General features: G+C 35.4%; 1 long non-coding RNA gene across 1 annotated transcript; it reads left to right on the top strand.

The window, feature by feature from the left end:
* Nucleotides 1-244: 244 nt before the first annotated feature.
* Nucleotides 245-15,886, top strand: LOC108492942. Its single transcript, XR_001873284.1, has 4 exons — nt 245-345; nt 6,854-6,966; nt 10,595-10,668; nt 15,788-15,886. It is a non-coding gene; the product is annotated as an uncharacterized LOC108492942 (long non-coding RNA).
* Nucleotides 15,887-21,528: the final 5,642 nt, after the last annotated feature.

Below are 21,528 nucleotides of genomic sequence, written 5' to 3' on the forward strand. Positions count from 1 at the left end.
GTTACTCGCCCTAGTGTTTCCTTGCTGGCTCTACTGCTCCCGTTACAAGCTGCTAAAGAGGTGACGTGTGCTGACAGGGCTAATGAAGTGATGGTGAGGTGAGGAGAGGATGGCCATTCTGAAAAAATAGTTGCACTTGTATTTTGAGTGAGGAAGTATGGCAATTTCTGCAATTAATGGAAAAGTTTTCTATGACATCATGTCAGATGTTGGATTCTTTCCTGTCCTCATTCTCTCTGCTATTAGGGGAAGCAAAGCAGGGTGATGGGGTGGAGTGAGAAGCTAGAACTGGCCTGTCCTGCCATCACAAGCATTCACCTTCCAGTGAGGTGAATCACACCAGGGGTAAGCACAAATAAAACTGCTTGTAGGGATTACAAAATCATGACTGTTCCCTTTAGGGCTGCCTGGCTCTAGGACAGGTCAGTGGTAGTGAAAAACTGAGGACATGGAACAAATTCTCAAAGCAGATCAAATCAGTTATTCAGTTACTTCAGTTTAAAAAAAAAAATAAAAAAATTGCTGTAAGTGGTGGCGTGTAGGCTGAAGGATTAGTTAAAAGGGCTCATTTGAATAGTTATCTAGTGGGATGCTGTCTCTTTAGTTGGTGCTGAGTTCTGAAGTATTCTCCCTGCTTTTTCAGGGAGAGCAAGGGGTGTCTTAATTTTTGTCAGGGACCTGCAGCTTCCAAGCCCCTGTCCCCCAGTGCTGGCCCCATACCCCAGCCCAGTGGCAACCTGTTGAGGGAGCCACAGGCTGAATATGCTCCTTGTTGGGGCTTGACACCTGGAGCCAAAGGAGTGATGTGGAATGGCAGCTGCCCAGACAGGCCACCAAGGCCTTCTCCTCCAGCAGCTCCTCCTCTCTACCACAGCCCAGTTGCCACAGGTCCCCCTTCCATGCTTCAAACAGGTGGCAGGAAGTTGCTTCCACGGAATATAGAATTGCCAATGCAGAATGGCCCTCATGCAGAGGGTGTGGGGGAGCCAGCCACAAGAGTTACAGGTTTGAGTAATTTTTCCTGAGAGTAGTCTAATTAACACATTCTTGGGGTTGTACTGAAAAGCCAGATTTTGGATGGTGTTTTTATGAAGTGAGGGAAGGAGGCTTTTGGAGGAGTTACCAGCTCCTGAGTCTCCTGTCTCCCCTTGCTAACAGCCCAGCCTTTTTCTCTCTGCAAGTCCTGAGATCTGTTCTAACCGCTTCATTAAGCTTCCGTGTGTCACGGTGGTGACTCCACAAATTTAATTTGGCTGGTTTTGTCCACAGGGGTGTGAAACTGGAGGACCAGGAGAACCAGCTCTGCAGCTGTGTTTTCCACGTGCTGAGTGGGGGCTGATATAAACAAAATGCTTTTCCTTCGGGGTTTTGGCAGCTCTTGCCCAATCTGTCAGAGAAATGGTTATGACTATTTCTCTGCTCTCAGATGAGGCTGTTGAAAACTTACAGCCTCTCTGGGAATTTCGGCTTCTTTCCATGGACCAGTAATAAAATCTGGTTTTATGTTATGTTTAATTGCAGACAATTTCAAGTGTTAAAAAGTCTCTCCTGGCAGATGTAAAAAGGGGAAAAACCCCAAACAAACCAAACTCACCCCACCTGTCCATTTTTCTGTCAAACCTAAATACTTATTCTTTTTGACAGTATTTACAATTTTTACATAACCTGACTGGCTGTTCTAAGAAGCTGTTCACAGCAGATATTTGCTACAACTTTATCCTAATTTTTTTTTCTCCATTGCTTTCTTTGCTTAGCTTCAAAACAAATAATTTTTCTTAAATTACATTAATTTAGCCTAAATTATTCATTAAGGAAGTTTTAATTCTTGTATAAACTTTTATAATTGGCTTATAACCTTTTTTTGCAATGCTTTTTAGTTGAATTGCAATTGCAACAAAATTGACAGATATATGTTTAAAAAAACCTGTAGGTGGAGAGTAATAAAACACAAAGTCATATCAAGAGAGGAATTAATGCTGCAACAGCATCATATTAGAAGCTATTAAATGAACCAAAATGAATAAAATCAGATTTTTTTCTATTCCTCTACCCTGTTTTGTTTATTCTTTTAAAAGTACACCACTTTAAAAATGTTTTTGATCGAGTTTTTTTTTCAGAAGGTGTTTACAGAAAGCAAATATCATAAACCCCACAGATGTTCAAGATGCTGTTCACGCATAGCAATGGTTGTCATGTGGTTCTTTTGCAAAATGTTTATTTTTCCCATGATAAGTTGAAACTTCTGGTTATTGGTAGTTTCAAAGTTTTTTGTGGCTAGAAGCAGCTTTCCCAACCATAGACCTGGTCATCAAGTAAATGGCAAATGTTTTTGAATATATGGCTAAAGCAACAGTGAAAATGGAGAATGAATATGTGATAATTACAGCTACTTCCAAATAACTTCTTGTGTGTTATCACACTGAGGAAAAGAACATTAAAGTGACATTCTTTATTGAATAAACTCCTCACTGGAAATATTTCTCCTGCCTGTTCAACAAAAAAAGATTTTAAGTGCTTTGGAAGGAAATTTGCTTTGTGTTACTGTCAAGTGTATTAGCTTTCATTGAATCTGATTAGATTTTTGATGCCAAAGTACCTACCAGTGGAAATGGTAGCTTGTGCTTTGAATAGCAGAACTTTCCAGGAAAGATGGGTCCATCTTGAGTAATATGGCTTTGAGATTTATACCCTCACGATGGATAATATTTACTATATTCTGATGAGACTATAATGTCAGGATGCCTATTCTGGGAAGTGCTCAAGATAAAGGAGGAGTTGGATAGTGTAATGGTAAATTTGAATGAGGAATTGTGCTTTACTTTTAGACTTTGCTGCTACTTTTTACTTGAGGACATAACTCTCAGTCCTGGCTTTCATGTGGGTTTTGCTACCATGAGGTACAAAAAAGACTAGTAAGGTTAAAATCTTTTCAGCTAAGGAAGTGGTGGTATCAGACAGTGGTACGGTAGGAGGACCATTAAATGCAGTTGTGGTTAGTGCTTATGCTTAGGATGCTCTCCTTCCTGCTGCAAAATTTGCAAATACACAGTCTCACCTCCAGTGCACAATGAGTTGGTGACTGGGGCTATGTGCACAACAAGGATGCAAGTTCTGGGTGGCTGTTATTGAGTGATGTGGCCTGTATTTTAATGATCATGGACATCATTCCTCTTTATTTTGTACTTAGTTCTTATCGTGAAGCCTCACTGAGCCTTTGCATTTCTTTCAGTTAAGTAAGTACATGATATAAGTTTGAACAAAAGCTTGGAGATTGGAAGCAAAGTAGCTTAAATTTCAAACTTCCCAGTAAATATTTTAACAAAGTATGCTTGATATATGCAGATGAGGACTTTGAACAAAATATTTTTTATCTTTATTACTTCATTGCTTTAATTTCAATTCAGAAAAGGATATCTGGTGCCATGGTACTTTGCTGTGGCTATCGCATTTCAGTGTCTGTGATCATAGTGGCTCACATGTTTTTTCTTAACTAGGCAATTGATGTTCTTGCAAATGAAAAATGTTTTAAGTAATGCTATTTTTTGAACAACTGTTTACACAGGTTATTGACCTAATGAGATACTTCCCTTAATTTCTGAAATTCATTTAAATCCTGATTCTACATTTCAAGATAGATAGTAACCACTACCCTTAACACTATAACAGCATGTGAATTCTTAGCATTTTCTTGAAGACTGTCTTCCTTCTCCCCAGGTATGCAGGACATACTTGCTTGGAGTTTTACCTGATTTCCAGGAGTTACAGCTTCTCCTAGAGATACTGCATGTTCTGTGGTTATGACATAACTTTTGGGACCTAGAGGAGGCTGGAAACTTGGCTTCTGTTCCGTCCAGTGTTGCCTACCCTTCTCATTCCTTTCCTCCCCTATAACAGAGGGAGAGTGCTTGTTCTCTTTGCACTATCACAATTTAGGCAGTGATTTTGAAATTGTCTAATGTAAAGTAGGCTTTCCATAAGCTGCATGGTGTAAATTGGGTAATCTGTTTTGACAGGGGACGTAGAGCAAAGTCAGTTGCTCAGAGCTTGCAAAGACCTCAGTAGCTGCTGTCAGGTTTTGAGGCTAGGAAATGAAGTATGCATCTCTTCCGGCTCTATCCTGATCCAGTACTGTAAAGAGTGAAAAAATTTTATTTGTAAGTAGGTTTTATTACTGCTTCATATTACTTAGGGATGTAGTGTTGGAAAGAGAGACTATCTTTTGTGTATCTTGGAAACCTGGCTGCTGCCCTGTACTGGATTTGTAAGGCTTAGAGGATCTGGACTGTAGGACTGCAGATGTTATGTACGATGCACCTGGGCAGGAGTTTTAAGGAGAGAGGAAGTGTGGAAACAGGTCTTTGAATTGCTGTTGGGAGTCTAGTGTTGAAAGTTATTTTTAATAAGAACAGCAGACTCTATTGTGGCAAGTCCTACCACAAGAAGAACTCAGGAGATAACATGACCCAAGTCTTGCAGGGCTGGGCACCCTGCCCTCACTGGGCAAAAATAGATGGCAGAATGCACACAGTAAGCAATTCACTTCTTCTTGCCAAAGTGCACGTTTACATTCCTTGTGCAGTTTAGAAAGCGTAGCATGGGCTGATGCATCATCACAACTGTTTCTTAGGGAGGTGTTTCCTTCTGTCTTGTTTCCTTTATAAAGTTTTTCAGTGTTTCATGAGAACAGCATCATTGATTAGTTGTGTGTAATCGTCTTTCATTTATATTGATAGGAGAGGAAGACATTCAACAGCTTTCAGGAATGCATTGCTGTAATTTACTCCTGTTTGCCCTTGTGCAGCATAAAAAGTACACTAGCAATAATAACTGTTGTTATTATTACTTATACTTGTAAAGATGATAGGAAAACTAGCGGTTTCTGTGAAAAACTCTGGAATAGTTTATATGACATCCTTTAGTAAAAAAGTATTAGTTACTTTAGGATCTAATCATGCTTGCCTCTAAGGAAGATCTCTCTAATCTCATAAATTCTCAGTAGGAACTGACACATTTGGAAAGATGGTAATTAATTTATGTAGTATTTATATGATGGGAAAGCAGATATAGAAATCTGTTTTACTCCCCTTTGTAATATGTGGTAATTATAACAAGGAAAAAACCCTCCTCTTTTTATTAATGTAAATGCATGCAAGCTCTTTATTTGTTTAGTAGTTCGAAATCTGGAAAATTCAATTGAGGTATTTTGGAAAGGTCTTTAAAATGTACTGTATCTTTTTTTTTTTTCCTGAGCTGTAGCAACTAGTACTGAAGACAGCCTGAGCAGGGACTTCATTATAGGAATGAGCAAAACAGCTATGATTCTCATGTAACAGAATATCTTCCAACAGATATTCTGAGGGCTCAATTCAGAGGAGTATCCAGCCTTACAATGCATGGTTGCTCATTAGTGAGGCTGATCCATGGCAATGGGGATCACTCAAATGAGGTAGTGTGATATACTGGGATGCTTTAGTCCTTTGTTCTCCTGAGGGCACCTACATGTTCATGGGAGCATGGGTACTTGGGCTGGCACTTTGTATCTGCTTTCTCCTGCACTCCTTAGGTCCTCCAGCAGTCGTGTCATTCAGGTTGCCAGACTGGATCCAGTGGTGTCCCTGCACATTTGTTTGAGCAGTGATAGCCTTGCCAACCTTCAGGGTGTTAAGCATCACCTTCTGAAAGACTTTGTGTTTGGACATTATTGAAGAGGAACCTTCATTGCTCCAAACCTTGTGAACATCACAAATGATGTTTGACCTCATTTTTCAGCTCAAAAAAGTCTAACAATTTTGCGAGGTATTTGGCATTTAAAGTCTCCAGTCGCAGCCTGCTGTGACTACCCTTTCCTCTATACCTTCTTTTGTCATGATATCAGGCAGCCCAAGACGCAGCTTCATATCATGAGGTGAACATGTTGATGTGTTTGCTTGTCTTTGAAAGATCCTGGTTCCCTGGCCACTTCTTCTCATCTCTTCCTGTGGTCAAACTCTCTTGGTTTTGTCAGGGTTTTTTGGTTTATTTGTTGTTTGTTAGTTGATTTTTTGGTGGGGTTTGTTTGTTTTGTTATTTTTGTTTTCTGCCTCAAACTTGGTACTGACTCAAGGCACTTGAAATCACCAACCTGTTATAAAAATATTCTGGCCAAAACTAATTATACATTTTTTTCCTTGGCTGTGGAGTTGAATTGATTCCTGGAGTCAGTGCCACACTCATTGCAAAGGAGTGAATTGAAAGGGTTGGGAGCAAAGACAGAAAGACAGGGAAAACAAAGGACAACAAGTCTTTATGTCAGCTCAGCCTTTTGCAAAGCTGCCACACTACATCTCTTTCCCACTCCTTCCATTACCTCTTAAGACCTAGTCCCGCTAATAATATATGCCTGTAATGTGTGCATAATTTGGTGGGTTTTTTCACTGTCTAAAGGAGAAAGTTGAAAGTTAGATGCTTTCTTAGTTGAAGGCTGATATTTCTCTGTATTGTGATAATAAAATATATTTTTCATACCTTTCTACATTCCCTCATGGTAAACAGCTGTGCCACCAAATTTGACGGAGAAATAAGATAGGTTTGAATTAAATCATGCAACCCAGCTTTATACTTTCATTTGTACAAAAAGTAATGGGGTCTACATAAGAAATATTATCTTCTATAATTTATTAGAATTACCATATTTAAAATTATAACTTATAAAAAATGCTTTTAACCAAGGCACAAATGGTTAGTTGCCTTATTAAAAAAAAAAAAAAAAAAGAAAAAAAGCTACAACTAATCTCCAAATAGTGACTTTTATAACTAAATTTCCTGTTACTTAACAAAAATGTAAAAATGACCAATCCTATCTCATATTATGCAGAACCACATGCTGGATCCATGGTGTGCAGTCTGTGAAAAGCTGAGCACCCAGTGTTTTGAGTCCATTCAATGGGAACACCAGCAGCTCTGGATTTAATGAGTCTGCTCTTAAATGTGAGTATATATGATTTTAATTACTCACATGGATTATTGGCTGCACATTGGTGGAATCTTTCAAATATTACATTTTAAATTAGTTAATGTATGTTGAAATATAGCACCAAGTAGTTAAGGTGGCTGTCCATCATATTGCTATCCAATACAGATCCAAAAAGAAGTCAAAGTGCTTATGTAACTCTAACACATATGGGCTTTTTATTATATATGTCACGTATAGGCTTTTTATTATATATGTCACTGTAGCAGATTTGCTATAAATAGTAAATAAAGCAACAAAAGCTTTGGAAGCTTTAGGAATGTTGTCAAACCGAATACAAAATACTCCTTGAAATGAGTGTCTATTTTAACTCTTTACTTCAAAATTATGATTGATGATTTTTGACCTGCAGTGAATGAAAACAAGTCTTTGTGTATTCTGTCCTTAAAGTGAGAAGTGTAGCTCACAAGTTGATCAGACAAAACAGGAAAGTAAAAGAGAAAACTTTTCTGAAAATCTGAATGTGTCTAAAGGGGTCCAGATGTTGGGGGAGAATAACATAGGTTTGGTTGGGTGGTATTTTGGTTTGTTGGGTTTTTTGGTTGGTTTCTTGTGGTTGGTTTATTTTATTTTCACTGGTTCCACTAATCTCAAAGTAGCATAAGCTTTCCCCAAAATTATGCACCTTGTTGAATATTGCCTGGTCCAGTAATATATAGGAAAGAACATTTTGGGGTACCATCTGCAAGTGAATATAGTAAAAATTATAGAAGAGGGAATAGTTTTACATGCCCAGAAGAAGTTGAATAAAAAACAATACTGAAGAAGCTTGGCAGGTGAGGAATAATGTAAAATATTAATGGTCAGACTGAAGGTTAAGAAGAGGAAGAAGACTCAAAACTTGTGAAGCTTAGAGAGTTACAAGCTTTGTAGCAGTTAGAGTTTCAGGATCGGACTCTGTTGCGTATAACTTCAAAGTTATGAAAACCATTGGGGCCCAGCAATGGAAGCTTGCTTTTCTTTCCTCCTCACTTTTGATGATATTTGCATTAAATAAAGCAAATAAAATAGAAACCTTTCAAATCCTCAGCAAGAATTGTGAGTAGAAATTTGAAGCACTTCCAAAATGTTTATTCACTATAAATGAAGGGCTGAAAAATAATTTGGAGTCCTAAATTAGTTATGAAAATGGTACAATTGATTTACAGTTTTATTTCTTATAAAATGTTTGTAAAACTTTTTTTCTATAACAGCCTAAAAATTAGTCACTTAGTAATTAAAATATTGTATATGTTTGGGTTCCAGTAGTCAAAATAATGATAAAGCTTCTAAGGTACTAGCTATAAGGAATACGAAATATTGTGGTTTGTTTAAGAAATCTAGTGAATTTTATGGAAGAAATGCAACAGCACACAACCAGAGAGCTTGTAAATATATGGTTCTTTTAACAGAATATTCAACTATAATTACATGAAAAAATATACTTTTTTTTTGAGTTTCAAAACTCAATTTTGTTATGAAAGCTTGTTTTCAATCTATGCTTTCACGCTGTGCAGAATAACATAATTCATATCAATAAAATTCTTGTGTTCTCAAAGTCAACAGTTAATTTTCATGTACTGATGCAGAGATACAGAGAGTATACATCAAAGTTTATATGTAAATACTCTTTATAAGCATATAATAAATGTTTATTAAAGATATACTTTGAGATATGCTCCTTATTTAAGACATATGGTATTTACTTTGTTCAATTCTTAAGATATTTTTGGGTCTATCTCCTAGAAATTCTTACTAAGTAAGAAACAGTGAGTTTGACTGCGAATGCAAGCTGTTGTCTTCTGTCTTTGCTCCTCCAAGACTGTGAAAATACTTTGACTTTCAAAATAGTCTTCATAATGTCTGCAACTACTAGTTGCTTGGCACCTCTGTGGTACTTTTTAATATTGTTTGGCTTATTTTAAAATTAGAAGCGGCCCTTTCTTGCTGTGTTTTATTTGTTGGACTATTTCTTTTGTTACTTGTGCTTCTTGGATGTTTATTGTCAGTAGACAGGTAAGTGAGACTGATTTTGGTGATAGAGGAAAACACATTTTTGTTAATTTAGAAATTATATGTGCTTGTATATATACACCATTCTTTGATTCATTGAGGATGTGACTTCTAAAAGTGGTATTATTACAGGCAGTTGTTATTGCAATTTTTTTGTGTGGGACATGGATTGATTAATTTATGTCAGAAAAAAAGAAGCTTACAAGAGCTTCTCAAATTAATTGTGGGGGGAGGGTGTATGTGTATGATTACATATGATTTGGTCAAAAACTTTCTTTCTTATCCAGACAAAATTTGATTGAACTATTCATAAAAAGAAGTTTTAGTTTTTCATTTAAAATCGAATTCACTTTTGCAGATTGTGTCAATGAAAGATTCTCCTAAGAAAAATATGACAATCATGGAAGTGTTTTTATTAATGTCAGACGTTTGTGAAATGATCTACTTTTACAGCAAATGTGTTGGGAGGGAGGGGGGAAGTAGAGAACAAAGGCAAAAAAAGCAGCACTTTTAAAGGATGATTAGTCTATTGTTTCAGAACCTGAGTGCTGATTCTGTCAATGCAGACTATTTCATTTCTTTCTTAGAAGCTAGAAAAATATTCTTTTGAACATTCACTTATGCAAGGAAGAGTTCATGAATATCTTGTAAATGAAATAGTACATACATGGTATGTAACAGCAGTGCTGAGAATATTTGACTAGAGACAGCCTTTTCCTAGCCTTTGGAAGGGTGAATATGAGGAAGATAGACAGAGAACAAAGGAAAAATGAGACACGTGAGGAGAGATTAAGGAAGAAAAAGAAAAGCGTATATTTTATCAGTTTCCTTTTCATAAAGAATAATCTAAAAATGAATGAAATTATAGCTCAAAAAAGAAGTATTTTTACATCACTCTAGCTCAGAGAATACACAACATTATTAGAAATTAATTCTGATACTATCTATTGAAGGTCAAATGAAATTGTTTCCTTGGATATAGACTACAATCCAGACATGTTACTGTGCAATTAAAAGCAAAATGCTCCACTAAAGAGAATGAAAATTATTCAAATTAACTTGGTGGGAAGAACCTATGTCTTCACTTTATTACAACAGTTTTTATTTCCAAGTGTAATGACGTTAATCTCTAGTTTTATACTTCATTTAGTTCTGCAAAGATACATTGTATGACTTAAAGAAACATAGATCAGAATATGGGAACATGATTTTCAGCCTTTTTTTCTAAGTATAGGCAACGTTTCATAATTTTTTCTTTTCACATATTTGTAAAATGCAATGCAATAAACTCAATGAACATTCAGTACAGGAATAAGCAATTGGTAAATGAAATAATTTATCTCTAACAAAAATATAGATTCCAAACAGTGTACTATAATCTATATTGCACTTAATTTCTCTAAATGATTACAGTGGCACTTGGGGTGTTTTTTTTTCTTTGCTGTGTCACTTTCTCTGAGCTGCTCCTCCCCACTACCACCTCTCATATTTCCAGGTGTATCATATGGAAATTACATATTTTCATAATTTCAAATCTTATGGTCTTAAATTCACCTCTCAGACCTAATTAATATCATATTGTTTTTTTCAAAGGTGCTGAACTCCTGCGTCTCACAGAGAAAGGGCTCGGTAATGCTCAGCACTTCTGCAAATAACTTACTGGAAATGTAGGCACTTATATTTTAGATAGTTAAATATTGATTCAGAAGGTTCACGTTAAGCCTTTTCATTTGGAAACATACCTTTTGACAGTCTCCTTAATTTTTACATTGTGCACTTTTATAGTTTAAGTGGACCACTGGTGGGACTAAACTGGTGAGAAGTGGTCAAGTGGGTGTGATTAAGGAACTGCTGCCTAATATGCTAAGGTGCTGATACTTATCATATGTGAGTGTTAAAAATCTAACTTGTGCTCCCACAACATCAGCCTTTCCTTTAGTATATGCCATCTTTGCAGCATTTCAACTATTTTAATTTCAAAATATTAATGTAACAGCATTTGATATTACAAAGAAAAATGCTTAAATTATTTCATCAATATAAATAAAATGTTCCTTTGTGGAAAGGATATTTGAAAAGAAATTAAATACACAATTTATTTCTAGAGAGGAGTTTCTCAAGGTTAAAAGTAACTTTTGATCAGAATCTGTGTGAATAAAGGACATTTAAATTAGTTAGGTTCTTGTTGACATAACTTGGCCTCATACAGTGCCATTGTACTAATTCAGAGTACAGAATGGTATAGAATAATGTAACTAGTGGATCCAGGTACACACGTACCATCGTCTTGCCTTTCCTCCTTCACCCTCAGCAGGGAGGCTGTGCCCAGGCCCCTGTCTGTGTTGGTGGTGAGCCTCACTGCATGGCAGCTTTGCCTGTGCCCTTCAGCTCCAGCGGCCATAATGCCGGATTTAAATGACACAGATAATCTTGTGCTGACCTAGCAGATCTGCAGAATATTTGTGTTAATTGCAAATGTCTAGAAAAGGGGCTGTGCATTTTGTAGAATCCACGGCAGATTGTAATGTGATTTACGTTGGTGCACAGAGTTCGAACAGAGGGTGATTTTTAATGTTAGTGCAAGAAATCTGGCTCTCTCATATGGAAAGAAATATTTCTATAACTCTTGGATCTTTCTTAGCTCAGTCTGTGAGACTTCTCAAATGAGAATTTCAAAACTAATGTTACTGCACTATTTGATATATGATAGTCTGTAGTTGAGAATAATTTCCTCTTCTCATTCATTCATGATGTGAAAAAAACCAAAACAAACAAAGAAAAACCCCAAACAAAACAAAACTCCACCAAAATTAATCTGAATTTTATAATATATGAAAGGGATAAATGGAATAGTGGAACCAAGATATACAATTATTTTTGATAATATTCTAAAAACTCTGGTATTAAAATTTGACCAGAAGAAATTGTTACAGTAGTTGGCTGTATCCTAAATATTTTTATTCTCATTGATATATTCAATATAAATTAAGCCATTACATATATTAATTTACACCACAATTTAGTTGTCTAGTACAATAGACAGTAATTTATATTACAATTTTTTTAATTGCTGATGTATTGAAATTATTTATTACTTGTTTCCCTGAAAAAATCCAAATATCTTGTGGAACAAAATAAGAATAAGGGGGTGTTGATTTTTAACTTTGTTGTTTGTAGTTTTGGGGCTTTTAATTTATCTGATATTATGTACCCATGTACAACTAATCAGATTTTATGTTATTGCATGTTCGTATTTTTATCTTCTCTTTTTCTTTAATGGGATTGTAAATCCTTCTATGACTTAATTGTCAATCTTGATTTCAAAGACCAACCTTAAACTAAAGCCAGAACTTAGCATTTGAAAATTATTTTGGAAACTTTGTGGCAAACTGCGTAAAAAGGACTGCTAGAAATCCTCTTTGCAAAGGAGTTGTGTTTGCCATAACTGTGGCAATAAATTACCCTTCCAGCTGGCCAAAATGTAGAATAATCTAGTTAAAAACAAAACAAACCAAACAAACAAAACCAAAAAAAATCCATACAACTGACAACCAATGTAAGGCCTAACTGGCAGTTATTTTGGGACAGGCCAAAGTGTGCCACTGATTTCAAGCATTTGGATGTGTGTGTCTCTTTTCATTCAGGGCTCAGTGCTAGCAAAGTGTTAAGAGTTTAGACATGGACCTGAAATGCTAAGCAGGGTTGATGATCCCAGAGGAGGGAAATTTGTCCTGGCATGGAAAGTATCTTCATGATTCATTTTATCTTGCAGAAATTTCTCCCTGTGTCATTCCTAATAGTGGGGAGGTTTAAGAGAGTGTGGGGAGAAGACAGAAGGGGGAACGTATATGGGAAAGGGTCCTCTCTCTACAAACTCCTGATCAGCAGATGGGATGTTCTGGAAATACTTAGATCATACCAATAAATAAAGACTAGCACATGGTCCTAAGAAACAATGGTTTTGCATATACACACACACAAACAATAATCTGGTCTCAGAGTCACAGCTGCAATGGCACAGTGACTCATAGTCTCTGAAGTCTCCTTTATAAAATGGAGTGGAATGAACTGCTGTTTAGATGCAAAATCTCTAAGACTCACAACTGAGCTTTGAACAGAAATGTTTTTAATTGTCAGTAAAAAGTAGTTTACTTCAGAAGTAGAAAGAAGGGGAGCAGGGTAAAAAGCATACAAGTGAGATATAAGGTGAATACAAAGTGAGTTCACCCCCCCACAAATCTTTAGGCAGGTAATTGAGATTCCTGCTTTGGTGGTTTGATTCCATTTCTATTCACCTAGTCACTGGATATAAAAAATAAAAATAATTTTAAAAAATCACTATTATGGGTATCTTAATGAAGTTCTTCCTTGGGGTGTTGTTCATGTTCAATCTCTTGCAAGCATGCACTATGGAGAAAAATGCAATTTTCTGTTCTTGATTAAAGACATCTTAAGTAGACATTAAAATTATTAGACTGTAACCTGTGTCTTATAGGTAGGTGTTTTGGTTTAAGACTACACCACCAGAGAAAAAAAGTAGTTTTAATTAGAGTTGCTACTGTTTACCAGCAGTAGCACTGTTATTTGATGGTCTTGGACTATAAACAAAGTTTTAGAGAAGGAACATGCGGTTTTTGGACTGACGTAATTGTAAAAAAGGGTCTGCTGCTGAACATGCAAATCCTTCTTTAAGTCACGTTTTACTAGTGCCTTAAATCCTTGTTATTTTATGCCTGCTTATTCTTTAAAGTATAGCAGTTAGTTAATAATATCAATATTTCATACTCAGTTGCTTGCCAAGCTGCTGCATATGAAGTCCAAACAACTTAACAGGACATCTGCTCCCAGGAGCGCAGGTGTAGCAGCCAGGGGGGAAACCCACACACAGCCCAATCTGGGGCAGTTTCACAGAACCAGGCTTCTCTTCCAAGATGCAGTCTGGATGGAAGTAAATGGAGTTGTACATTTCTCTCCTTATTCTCTTTTGATTTGGAAAAAAAAAAAAAAAAAAGGCATTTCCACTGTCAGTCTATGGGAGGGCCTGTGAGGGTTGGAGTCATGGGGCTTGTTGTGATGGACCCTTTGGTGGGCTGTACACTGTGACGTTGGCTGTTCCATGCCGAAAACTGCAAATGTTATCCTTAAATATTGCTATATTAACATCGTAATGTGCCTTTAGTATGGCAGACTGCAAATCTGTGTCACTCTGGGCACCCTCTCTCTCCTGCTTTCCAATCACTATGTGAAGTGCAGTAGTCGGTATTTCTGATGTAGTGTTAGTTGTAGGCCCATGCACTTGGAAATACAAACGGGGAGAAACTTTACATTCCTGATTCCACTTGCGTTCATATGGAAATATAAACGCTCAGGTCTCAACTGAACCTTATTTCCATTGTATTTAAGTGCCAAACAAATAAATTAAAAACTAAATCAAACCCACCTCTGTCTATAAAATGAACTGTGCTCATGTATGATATGATCAAATGACTTCCTTAACATTGATACCTGTAGGTGACCATTGCTATGCCCCTCTACTTGGGTTTTGTAGAAAGCTTCAGAACTCCCATACAGAAGTTATCACTGCTATGATCTGAAATGCTTAATATTAGTGTAGTAACTTTCAGAGGAAAATGAATGGTGATACTTGGTGCTTAGAAACAAAAATCCTGATACCAAAATAATCCGTGCCTGTGTATAAAAAAGTTCAAATGGGTAGCAAAATTCTCATTGTTACACGTATGAGACTACAAAAAATTATGTTTTAAAATTTTATCTTTGAAGGAGTAATAGACCACATTAATTAAACCCCTTAGTATTAGCTGAAATATGCCAGGGAGAGTCTTTTAGTATTTGATGGTATCTTCTATCCATTTGGGAAAAAGACAATTTTCTAAGAATTCATTCTTCAGAGATGTCCCACAGTTGTGGACAGATTTCTGTTTGACTTGGTACCAAATGATGGAAAGGAAAAATTTTGAAAAAGTACAAAGTAACATCCAGAGCATCAATACCAGTTAAAGATAGGTTTTACAGGTAAATTATATGCAAATAAAATATAGCCAATAATGGCACAATCATGAAATTGCATAGTCATACAAAGCCTTCCTTGCACAGCGTGTTTCTGTGCTTTTGCTGAAGCTTTTTGTAGGTCCTGTTTTAGTGGAGTAATTTTCATTCAGATGCTAGTAAAATTTAAAGTATCTCTAAACTACTTTAAAGAGAGAACTAATGCTGTGCTATTCAGCAATCCAATTGAGCTCAGAGGGAAAAAAACCAAAACAACTCTACAGAGAACAGGAAATACATCTACATGAGTCACAAAGATGTCGTAAGGATTGTTCTGTTCAGATTTATACTGACACACTTCTGGTGAACTTGAAACTCTGCTGCTTCTTATAAAGAAAAATGTTCCTAGATGTTGAGCAGTATCAATTTTCTTACCGATGATTAATAACATTATCACTTTATCTTGCTTTCAAGAGAGAATACTGTTTTTTCAACTCCAAAAAATTCAAGATGTGTTAGAAGTGTGGGAATACATATGCGTGTATATATAAAAAATCTATTTTAAAAATCTATTGATTTTATATATTTTGAAATTCGGTTCTCAAAACTGAAAGACAGCATAAATCTCAGTTTAAGGACTTTGACCAAATAGTAATGTTGTTTCTGCCCTAAATTTTTCACTTGTATCATGGGTAAAAATGCAGTGTCTCTCTGTCTAGTCTTGTACAACATGAAGCCTGTTACTGGCCAGCACATAATTTTAGAATTTTAATATTGCAGGAGCCTTTACTTGGAGCCCTGGTGCAGCTGCTATGGACACATTTCAGCTTTTTATAAGCTCATACACATAATAAAACAAGAAGTCACAAAACTAGATGCTATAAAACAACACAGGAAGAGGCACTCATGTTTTCAGGTTCTTAATACTATCTTGATAAAATATTTAGTAAGGTGAACTGTGTCACAGGAAAGCACTGTGCGGGCATCTTGTTTTAATTCTAGTCTGTACTCACTAGCTCTGCAGGCTTGCATTTGATCTCTGAGCCAAGATAAAGCTCACAATGAGAACCAAACACAGCAAATAAACAGAAATGTCTCCTTTGGTAAAGGGTGTGAAACAGAAGTATTCCACAAGGTCCAACAGTATGTGCCACGAGACGCTACTATTCGCATGACCATGATTCTGAGACAATACCCTCAGACGGGGTGGAAAATCATAGTAGCGGAGGAGATGTAGCTGCTGAACTCCAGGGGAAGTTGAGACAGGCGGTTGCTGGTGCTAGGGAGGGGCATGGCCGCAGTGACTACTGTGCTGCAAACACAGTTTTTCTTGTAGTCTGTTTTATGTTACCATGGTAGGTAAGGAAGGGCATAAAATTAGTGGATTTTCATTACCCTTTTCCAAGTGCAATTGTATCGTACCTGACACATCTGAGTCTTGGGGTTTTATGCGACACTTTCGTAAACATGTTTTTCTTAATTAATCCTCCCTAAGGAACTGGTCATTATGAGTAGTTTATGAGCGGTTTGAAACTTAGTGTCCTGGCTAGGATGAGGTCTGTTAGAGGATTATTTCCTCAAAAATATGAGGGGCTAGGGATGTTGCTGTTTTAGTAGTTTGCAACTCTTTTCATTTGGTAGAGGTAGATTTGGACAAATGCTAGATCAGTTGTTCAGGACAATTTGTGGCTTCAGACTGGTTTCCGTCATCTGAGGAAACACGACAGACTACGTTCTTCAAACTGTAACCTTCCTCTGGTTACATTCTGTCCGAATGGATGAGGGAACACATTTTGGAGTACAGTCATTTAAATATTTAGTAGTGACTTTACTGCTTACTGCGCTTCATTTCAAAGGGGTTAGCCCCAGAAATAAGCACAGCTGCTGCATGCTCGGGAGTAAGTGCTTTCAGGATGGCGCCTTAACACAGCATTTGTACAGGACTTGTACGGTATTAACAATTTTAGGTCCTCAACCTGCAAACACTTATGCGTTTCAGTAACTTTATTCTTGAGAACAGTCTAGTAGCACTCACATGAGTGTGATTATGGACACGAGTAAGTGCTCACAAGATCGCGGCATTAGTTTTCAAAGGGACTGTAAACTCTGTGGACCATTGCGGAAATATATATACTGCAATGACCTGTGAAATTGCCACATATACATATAGCTGTATGAAGTAAACTACACGTTCCCTGTACCTAGTTCTGTGAGTGTTTCAATGAACGAGCAGCTTTATTCATGCAAGCAAACATAAGAAATTGTATGGTATTGCTTACACGAGTAAAGCTGGGCAGACATTTAAATGTTTGCAGGTCTGTCCTGCAGACTTTGCCGTTAAAACACGTGTTTTTGTTCCATGTGTTGAATCAAATGCAGTGCTATGGATTCAAATATCATGAGAAAAATAAGGTAGTGAGTTTGCAGGGTAACACAGAATCTACCAAAAATCTCTGCTGAAAAGGTATCTGGTGGCTGCAGTGACCGTGAATAAAAAATTACTAGAAAAAACAGTAATTTTAATTTTGTCTTTAGATTGAAAAAAAAATAAAATTAAAAAGCTGTAGATGTTAAACACGTTACTGGATCAAAAATGGCACAATGACATTATTAGTTCTCGTCTCTTTTTGTTCCCTTTCTTCTGTTACATTTAGGTGAAATCCCCCAAAATGTGACTTATAAATGGCAATATGTTATCTAGAGTTATCTTTTCATTAGGAAATAATCAGCATTTTATGCTTCGGAGCTCTTAAATATAGGAAAAATCAAGAAAAGCAATATTTATCTATACATGTTCTTTAATATGCAGGGCAGATAATACAGAAGGCAATAAAAGCAAGTGGTCTTTTTCTTATTAGGAATGGAAGAACAAATAATTTCTTAAAACAGAACTGTGAGGTAGTCCTTGGTCATAGATAGCCTGAAGTCATGGAAAGTCATGTTTATAACTGTGCACAGATAACGACCAAGACGATTAGAAGTAAGACAGAAAATTCCATAGAAGCAGCTTAAATATTTTCATTGCCTTTTAAAAAGCATACTTGTTAGCTTGTCCCATTTTTTTGAGTCTACAAAATGGATGATATGGTGTCTGTGTTCAGATGCAAACTAGGCTTTAGCTTCACAAAGCTACCTAAACTTAAAATATCAGTGTCTGAAAAGTGAGTAATTCATTCTACTCTTTAAGAAAGTTCTGTTAACATATTAAGCATTTAAATATCATAGATGCTTTTTTGAGCTATTATTGGAGAGTTACTTGGGGACTGGTATTATGCTTTGTAGTTGCTAGGGAAACTTTTTAATACATGCAGTTTGGGAACAAGAAATTGAAAGTAATTTTTACATTCCTAAATCCAGTTTCCTAGTAATAAAAGGAACAATTGAGGATTATCAGATTGTTACCAAAGCTTTCCACAAGATCTTAAGATTATTAATCTCCAAAAATGCGAGAGGAAAAATTATACTAATAAACTTCTACAAAGAAATAGGAAGAAATGATAACTATTTTTTCATCATGTGGAAAAGAATCAATTCAAAACCCAGAATTTTAATACATTCTTGGGAAAATGAATAGCTGATCAAAAAGTGGGTTTTGAAGAAACCTAAAACGACTTCTAAATTATTTTTTTTAAAAGGTGAGAAAATTATGATTAAAAAATCAGTCTCTAAATATTATATGAAACATATATTTTTAAAGTAATTATCTTCTTTATTCACTTGAAGTAATCTTGATATAAGAGTCAGGAAACACTTTTTAATATGATAGAGATTTTATACTCATTTAGAAAGCTGATCACAGGGGTTTTTTCTTAATTTGTGGATTTCAATGCAGTAACATACCTAAAAAGATTGAAAAATACACTAAAACAGTTCTGAGAACAAAAACACTTGAGCTCACTAATATTTTTTTAAGATTAAAAGGTAAACCAAATCCACTGAAGAGCAATTGATTTTAATTTGTCTACAAAAGTATTTAAAAACTGATGTTTTCTTGTATTTTCCAGGAAAAAAAAGGGTGTTTAGGTTTTTAGAGTATTTAATAAATTCCCATATACCAATGTTTTTATTGTTAATTTCTAGTAATGAAAAAATTAGTAAACAAGATTGAATGAATGTATTCTTTTTATTTTAATTTGAAAAATTGTCTCTCAAAATAATTTTTATATTAAAAAAATTTGTTGTTTTGGTGATCATACAATTGATAAAAGTTAATCTTATTTTTTTCCCTGGTAAAGTAATTTAACTCAGGGATAAAAATTCTAAGTACTTTGAAAAATTTTATAGCATTGCTGCTCCTCTCTTTGAATAGAATGGTTTTCTTAAAATCATAATTAGAATTTATAAAAAGTGACATCAGAAATAAAGTGTTGACAAATGTAATCTTTATAGGTTCTGAACATTTTTTGAGATTGTTTCACTTTAATAAAATATTTTTGTTTCAAACTAGTTTCAATTTCACTTGGAGGCTTTGTATTTGAGGAGGCACCTAATATTTTATAAAATTAATGTTCAAAGATATTGTAACATAAAAATTTGAATTTAAATATTGATTAGATCTCTTCATTTTGCTTTCCTGCTTGTGAACTTGTCAATTGATTTCCACAGGGATATGAAAAATAGGTTTTAGACAGAGATAATCCAGTATAATCCCAAAACAGAAATCAGAGGACAAAATGGTCACAGCAATAAATTATTCTTTTATACATTCTTGTTACCTTGATTCCTCCAAAATTTTCCAAATCCCCTGCTTAAGGTTACAGGAAATATGAACCTCACCAAAACCTTCAAATAAAGAGGTTGATAATATATAAAACAAAAATGATAGATTATTTAAAATAACATTATTTAATTATGATAATTATAGTTTATTCTTTGAATTTGCTAATCTTATTTATGGTAGCTGAGTTTTGGCTATATCTCCATGGCTCGGACATTCTCTGTTTCATTGATTAGATAAAGCTTTAAAATATTCCAGAAAGTTCAAAGTTGGCTCCAGTCATTTCACATCAATCTATACAAAAACATGTGCTCTCATAGACAGATGGGCGCAGACTAACTTCTCTGAACGTAGTCCTGTAGCTAGAATTCTAAGGTGAGGGAGACTGAATTTCACGATCATGCTTTTGTGATTTTTCTCCTACCTCCTTACTTCAGTTAGTCTAGAGTTAGACATAAAAAATCATCTCTTTATGCAAGAGACACATTCGGTCTTGATATTTGTTTGTAAAAGAAACTATTTTGCACACATTACCATCTCTTTAAGGAATTCAATATTGTATGTACATCATGCTTTAATATTATATGCTAAGACGATTACAGAGATGTAAATGAAGTTCTGGGGAAGAAGATTTAGGAACAGAAAGTTGGTATAGTAAATATAGGTATTTTTACAATTGCCTTAAATATGCACAATACTGATGGTGGTGGGACTCATGTTTAAAAGATTTGCAACATAATTTGTTGCTAGTACTTAATATATTTGGTAGAGGGAATGTGTCATTTTTAATATTGTATAGATGCTTTATGGACTAATAACTTGATTCAAAGGACATATAAACTATCATCCAGAAAAATTCCCCTCTGAATTAGAAGCACAAATGACAAGTTGAAATTTATGTTCAATTGTATTACTTCAAGAAACAAAGATATACTGCAGTTAGAACTTTTCACTATGCACTAATTTAAGGCACATAGCGATCATACAGATCACAAAGTTTGGAATTTATATTCTGCAAGTATTTTTACTTCAGCTTTGTCTCAATGTAATTATTCAAATATTATTAAAGCATGAAACAAACTGACTATGACAGAGAATATTGTGTTAAGGAGGTGTGTGAGTTGCAAGGATTCTGGCTGAGAGGAGTATTCAAAATCAATACATTCTCGTCAGCAAGGTAAATTTGAGCCAAGCTGACCTTTCTTTGCAGCTAATGTACAAGCTAGGAATTATTAGTGTTCACTCAGAGAAAAGTTTTAATGCAAACTGAAAATACTTATTTTAGAGCAAACATGAAAAATTGAAGGACTTGCTTACCTATTTGATTAAATGCAAAAACGAGACTGCACATAGGATTTTGTTGTGCTGTGATAGAACTTATTTTACCAGTCACTTTCATAACCTTTAAACAGCCTTAAATAGTACATATGAAAAACACATTCATAACATATTCCCCACAGGGAATTTTCTTTGGTTTTAGAAAATTTTATTAAAGATTGGCATTGCAAATAACATTTTTCATAACTATATGTAGACCTGTTAAAATTTTTATTAAAACTGGAGTTTGGCCTGTTCTTTTTCATCATTCTATCAGATATTAAACTCCAGCAGCAGCTGTAGGAAATGGAGAAAGGGATTTTCAAAGGGATTTGAGTCTCCCTGTCTCTGTGCCTTTAGTGATCATATTATCATAACTATCACACATAACAAAGCTCTAAATCTGTAATTCAGATAAAGTAGTCAGGACTTTGAAATACAAAAATCCAAACATATGCTGTAACATTTTTTTTGCAGGGTTGGTTCC

This window comes from Lepidothrix coronata, unplaced genomic scaffold (genome assembly GCF_001604755.1).
Source record: "Lepidothrix coronata isolate B3197 unplaced genomic scaffold, Lepidothrix_coronata-1.0 Scaffold13, whole genome shotgun sequence".
Lineage (NCBI taxonomy): Eukaryota > Metazoa > Chordata > Aves > Passeriformes > Pipridae > Lepidothrix > Lepidothrix coronata.